The sequence below is a fragment of the Lethenteron reissneri genome, chromosome 41, assembly GCF_015708825.2.
Source record: "Lethenteron reissneri isolate LAM-NWPU_2019-01 chromosome 41, ASM1570882v1, whole genome shotgun sequence".
NCBI classification, from domain to species: Eukaryota; Metazoa; Chordata; class Hyperoartia; order Petromyzontiformes; family Petromyzontidae; genus Lethenteron; species Lethenteron reissneri.
Window position 1 is genome coordinate 4103778 of NC_083819.1, and position 6661 is coordinate 4110438.

Below are 6661 nucleotides of genomic sequence, written 5' to 3' on the forward strand. Positions count from 1 at the left end.
TCTGTGAACCAATTCATGGATTGGCCTTAGTCTGACTGTCCGAATGGCTGTCAATGTTAACCAATTGATGTATTGGCTTCGTGCTGATTGTATGTCTATCCGCGTCTCTGTCTTTCTAAATCAATTGATCGGCCTATGCCTGCCTTTCTGTCTATTCGTGTGTCTGTCTATACGCGTGTCTCCTCGTCTGTCTGTGTCAGTAAATTGATTCATTGACTCTCCGACTGTCGTGACGCATAGCTGGTTCGTCATCATGGGAATGGGAAACATATTTTCCTTACTGAGGGCCGAATAGGTTTTTTTGTTTGTTCAAATGCAATTCCTTAGTTGGCAGGCCACACATTGGCACACAGCCCTGCCACCAAAGGTGAAACGCAGTGTGTTGGGTTTTGTGTGTATGTGTGTGCATTTAAACGTTAAGCGATACGCCAAAGATTTAACAGCCGATCAGAGGTCACCCAGCTGGCCGTTACCACCCAGGCCGTGTCCAGAAGGCCAGTGTTGTTCATTTCCCCCGCACCTTCAATTAGCACGGTTTGCTACGTACGGTGCGAAAGAAGTTCAACATACATACGTACAGACAAGCTACGAGACCCGTTTGTTTAAAAAAAAATTGCCAGCATCAAGATCATGAAAAACTGTAGACTCTGCACTATCCGCCAGGAATGCAGGTGCTGTCAAAGTGTTTACGCATCAAATAGGCACCCATCACAAGGCACCATCAAGTCTGCATTCGCCACACACCGCACTTGTTGTACAACACGCTTTTGCTATAGTGCATTGACTTCGTGCCGTTCGCCTTTTGTCGTTGTCCTCTGGCCTAACGCTGGTGACGAGACGAGGCCGTGAAGGGCACCGTCTCTCTGGTGCAGGCCAATCTCTTTCAGAGGCGATGCGTGCATTGCCAGGCATGTTTGTCAGCATGATGTGTGATTGATGTGGACTCGACGCCTTTTAATAGGTCTCGATGTGGCGCTTCGACATCTTAACACCTCCTGTATTTTTGCAGGGAAGGCGAAAGGCTAAAGCCAATGGCTTTAAAAAAGAAAAATATTTCATCAGACGGCCTCATACCGCCTCCTGTTGGTCACGATGGCTGGGGCCGTCTGATAAGAGATCGTACGTGGCGGGTTTACATCGACATGTGCCGAATCCACTGCCGAATGACGGCCTCCCTGGAGGGAAAAAAACTATTGACCATACTTCACCACGCTGGTCAGTGCGAGTTGATGAAGACGGAGAGGGAGCATGGACGGGTTGCAGCATCGTGTCCCTGCTGTGTCGGGCAACTGTGAATGTTGATGCACTGCCCTCTGGTGCCCACCAGAAGAACAGCGGTTGTGGTAATTCAGTCACCGAAGTAACATATTGATCAGAAACAGACAGGCACCCATATAGGTTTTACAACATACGCGCGACCCCTCCCTCGCGAGTTAAACACCGTGCGTTCTTATCAATTCCAACACTTTCTGTAACTCGTGAGAAGCTCGTGATGGGGAAAAGTGCATGCAGGCTGGAAATAAAGTCAGGGTAATGGTACACTACCACAACAAAGGTGATTTATCTTCTTGGTTCTTTCGGTAAAGTCACGTAGAAGGGAAGTAATAAAATAATAAAAATAAAACATAATAAAATAAAATTATTCTCACGACGTTTCGGCTACAACGCAAGCAGCCGTCTTCAGGTGAAGAATGAGACACTGCCAAGCTAGGAGCTTATATATAAGCTGGGTTGGAGGTGGAAAAAGAGCGCCTTAACAAAAAGAATGTGCATATCAAGAGGAATTTAGCATATTCATGGGAAATGCGTAGGAGGTGGGCGGGGGGGTTTCAAAGTCATATTATGCCCATGCATTATGCAGGATCAGCAGCACCAAGGGAGGGTGCAGGGAGTAGTATTAACGAAGGAAATGAATGTTAATAGTATGTAGCTGCAGTTACTAAACAACCACGTAGAAAACTAAAGTATAAACTACATAAAAAACTAAAGTATAAACTGCATAGCACCATCAGTGTACTTACTATACTCTACAATAAGCTGAGTTACTCACAGCAAGTAATACATTACAATTCTACGTCGTAAAAATTATATAATATGCTTCCATCTAAACTTTATTCTCTTACATCACACGAGCATACACCGTACTATATACTGCCATAGACAAACCCAACATTAAATTACATACTGTATTGCTATAAACCACCTTATACATTTTAATATAACACTATGTATTATTCTACCCACCCTAATGTGTATCACACTGCTATATGTTTACTATACAATTACGATACTATATATTACTTTGTACATTGTATTAAGCATATAAATGTTATACTATTTGTTATTATACACTGTACCATTGACCGTCGTGTCAATGGGTGAGTCGTGGGGGGGAAACTTGCAGCGGAGCAAAGAATCCATTCCCTGCGGAGAATACAATGCCAGTGAGTGGAACGCGGTCTGAAAGTCACCGTAAACGTGAACACAATCAGTTAAGATCCGAAATGGTTTATTACGTCCTTCCAATGATTGCTAAGCCAGAATCCATCTTCTCAGTTGAAATTGTCTCTGTGTTTGTATATGTGGATCGCCTCATGAACGAATGAACGAATCTCTCATGATAGCCAGATCATCTGGCTATCATGAGAGATTCTTATAGCCTGAACAGACTTTTGGGGCAAGTGCTGTCACCAAGCACCTGTGAAGGCCGGCACGGGACACAAGGAGGTGGGTGGCCAGCACCACACCCGGCCGCCTTTGTCTCCCTAGCGCCGATGTTTACACACCGCACCAGGTACACATTTGAGGCCGAGTCGACCTAGGGGAGGCCCAGGACCAGTTCATAGATGATCGTCACTTGGTCTTGGCCGTGAGCGGGTTTAAAACTCGCAGTGCAGCGCGCTTACCGCTACACCACCGCTCCCCATCAACACTGTACACACACATAACAACACACAGCGCCTAATCAGCTGTTTTGAACCACGGCACGTGTGGCGATGTTGGGTCGTTATAGGGAAGTGGCTTCGGCCACGAAGTTCGCAAAACGTGTAACGCGCGTCCACCAAACACTCGACTAATCTCGTGATTGCTCTCCGCACGAATGATTGTGGCATCAGGACACCATTTGATGAACTAACAAAGCACGTCAAGTTATGCAGCAATTAGGGTTATACATACATGTAAATTTTGATTCATGTTGTTTTTTTCTGACTTTATATGAACGAAAAGACACAAATTCGCCCGTTATCTCATTTAAAATATGTACATTTCAAAATATCACTGTCCTGGTCACAAAAGCAAAGTTTGTGGGGAATGATAGCCATTTTCTGTACTTGTGAGGCATAAGCAATTAGGAAATAACACTTCCTACCCAGGAACAAAAAAATAATTGTTACACAGTGTAATAGATGTATGTACGTTGAACTTCTTTCACACAGTACGTAGCCAACCGCGCTAATCTGAGATGCGGGGGGAAGAACAAGAAACTAAACACAAAATGTAGTTCTAAATAAATTCCTTTTTTTTCTATCCCATCCACCTTCAATAATCAGTGCATATTATCTGTAGTGACCTGTGGAGCAGACACATGGACATTGAAAACGGCAATGGGATACAAGTTGAAGGGTGCAAAGAAGCCTGGAGTGGAGTATCATCACATTTCCAGTTAATTTTGTTCAACCAGGTGGCGATAACTCAAGAAACCAGGATGAGTCTCGTTTGCATGTTTTCTCAAGAAAGCCTCACGGAGTCTCAAGACCTTTTTTCAGGAGGGTCCCTACTGAGTGTTTTTCGCAGGATGGGAGGCGATGCTTAGTGGAATCCCAGTTGCATAACTTGCGGGAATTTTTTTTATTGCATTTGTTATGTTTGGCCAATACCAATTACTGCGTGTTTTAATTGCTTCGTATAATTGAGAGGAAAGCGGAGATCCAGAGGAAAGCCCGTGCCTGACAGGGGAAGAGCATACAAACCAAGGGTGGCACAGTCGGGTTTTTTTACAATGGGGTTTAATTGTCTTTTAATATTAAACCCGATCACTGGAGATTGGGAGAAATCCAGTTAAATACTGGTAGGAACGAAGTGGACCAGCCTACAATAGATTATTTCGTCCGTCCGTCCGTCCGATGTCCGATTAAGTGTAGCAACATCGCCCCCTACTGAAAACACTTGGCATGACCCTACAAAAACCTTTAGACTCTGTGAGGCTTTCCTGGCTAAACACGTGTAACATTCCCTTACAATTCCCTGAGATAGCTTTTAATTAAAACTTTTAAATTAAATAAAAAAACTCACAGCGCCCTAAAGCCTACAGCTAGGCCTAAAGCCTAGAACTAGGCCTCAAAGTCTCCCTTCGTATCGTACCCCCGCGTGTGTGAAAGGGAGTTAATGTTTAACAATGTTACATTCCCTGATGTTTTAAAATAGAAACATTTACATTTAAAGCTTTTACATTAATAATTAAAACATTTAAATTATACATTAATAATGAAAATATTTAAATTAGAAATTAAGTCACAGCGCCCTAAAGCCTACAGCTAGGCCTAAAGCCTAGAACTAGGCCTCAAAATCTCCCTTCGGATCGTCCGATTAGGTGTAGCAACATCGCCCCCTACTGCAAACACTTGGCAGGACCCTACAAAAAACCTTTAGACTCAGTGGGGCTTTCCTGGCTAAACAGTGTCATAATACATTATGTCTATATTCTTTGGTTATTCGTTCCTACCAGCCCACCCCGCAGGGTCCTGTTTGGTTCTAATTTCAGAACCGCACTTCTCAACGATGGGCTTCATCCATTCCAAGCTAAGGAACTCACTGGCGGCGCCCACGATTGTGGAGAAGCTCGTGTTCATCAAGACCAACCTGCCCGCCGCATTCTACGACTACCCCGTGCCCGACGGCCCCCCGAGTACGATAGCAGCACCGACGAGGAAGCAGCTTAAGCCTTGGATCAGAGTTTCGTATTCATTGAACCAGGTTTTAATTCCCCGAAATCGGGTTTAATTGCATTAAAGAAAAAACCCGATGCCTGCCGCTGGAAAAATCGGGTTTTTTCCACCCATGATACAAACACGTGCTTGCCACTATGAGTCACGAGAGTGAACCACTGCAAGCGCCACTCTGCTCACTGGTGACGCCTATTGACGAATGGCTGAATTGCAACGCGTATCAGAATCACTACACGATGTAACACGACTTTTGTCCCTAGGTAGGAAGTGTCTTTATTGCTTATGCCTAAAAAGTACATAAAATGGCTATTATTCCGCAGAAGCTATTATTCCACAGAAACGTTGCGTTTGTGACCAGGACTTTATGTGAAGGAATGACGCAAATGCACACGTTTTCTCATTGAAAATAGGTACATTTCAAAATATCACTGTCCTGGTCACAAAAGCAAAGTTTGTGGGGAGTAGCCATTTTCTGTACTTTTGAGGCATAAGCAATTAGGATATAACACTTACTTCACAGGAACAAAAATTATGTCACATAGTGTTTAAAAATGACAGATTTTTTTTACAGTGTTACCATCAGCACGGTTGACCTGCATAGGTCGTACGGTGCGTCGTTAGGGGCCGTCCATGAATGACGTCACGCACCTTGGAGGGGGGGGAGGGGGGGGGCAGACATTTGTGACGATGTGTGACGAGGGGGGGGGGGGTGAGAAATGTGAAGTCACATCAAAATGCGCAACTTTAAATAAATATAGACAACACGTTCTACTTAATTAAATAGACTTTTTAATACGTTTCTCCTACATCAGAGTGCAGCGCCACATTAAATACGCACTACAATGACAATAGTTTAAAGCGATTTGAAGCATGTTTTATTTTTAGGGAGGGGGCAGAACTTTGTGACGTCATATTTGAGGGGGGGGGGTCTGACTTTTTGTGACGCCGTGTGACGATGGGGGGGGGGGGATAAAAAATATTTCAAAATCGCGTGACGTCATTTATGGACGGCCCCTTATCACCTCGAGTCACCGGTGTGTTCCACTCAGAAATGATCCCAGCGCAATGAAAAATGCACAAAATGTACCGTAGACGTTCGAACTTGGACAAAATGTGTCCCTTGACACCGGCACACAGCGGACTCCTCACACGAATGGCATCGGGAGGTCTTAAACGTCCCATGTTTGAACGAGAGGACGCAAAGTGTGCATTACTGTTTGGTTCTTTCGGTAAAGTCACGTAGATGAAAAATTAAAATAATAAAATGAAAATAACTAAATTCATTTTATTTTATTATTTTTATATTTCATCTACGTGACTTTACCGAAAGAACCAGAGTATGGATCCTTGCAGTCACGAAAACTTCAAATCTAGAATGTATTACTGTTGTTACACTTGCAGTGTGTGACTTTACGGAGAGACGAGGAGCATAGGATGAGGGAGCATAGAAGTACAGTACTGGAGAGCACAATGGATGTCGTAATACTTTCAGTGTCACGTCAGTAGGCAGGCTTGCTTGAACCAACACTGAACGGGTCAATGGAATGCATTTAGAATTGTGGTTTTTCGCTGATTTGAGACGAAATATAATTCAGTTCAGTTTATTTATTAATTGACGAACGTCCAAAGATTACGCCTGTAAATATTTTCAAAGAATAATTTACGCCCGCACCAATGCTAATGGGATGACCGCTTGGACATTTTAAACGACTTAT